This window comes from Rhagoletis zephyria, unplaced genomic scaffold (genome assembly GCF_001687245.7).
Source record: "Rhagoletis zephyria isolate East Lansing unplaced genomic scaffold, Rhagoletis_zephyria_1.1 Rzeph_scaffold_48080, whole genome shotgun sequence".
NCBI classification, from domain to species: domain Eukaryota; kingdom Metazoa; phylum Arthropoda; class Insecta; order Diptera; family Tephritidae; genus Rhagoletis; species Rhagoletis zephyria.
The window spans coordinates 1-269 of NW_016205135.1; positions in this window are offsets into that span (position 1 = coordinate 1).

Below are 269 nucleotides of genomic sequence, written 5' to 3' on the forward strand. Positions count from 1 at the left end.
GGGCAGAGCCCAATTGATTTCGAGTCAATCGCCTTAACCACTCGGCCATAATCGCTCGCCTATGCCTCTTACAGCCTGACCTGCAGTATATAAACGAAAATTCTTTTTTTGACACAGTGCTTTACTTTGCACAAAAAGTGAAAACAAATTCTCCCAAAATCCCGTCAACTCAAAGGTCTATATGTCGCACATCATTAGAAAGCAAAAAATGGCCTGATTATTAATATGTAAATATTTAAGTGGAGCCCGGAACGGTTCTTGAGAAAATC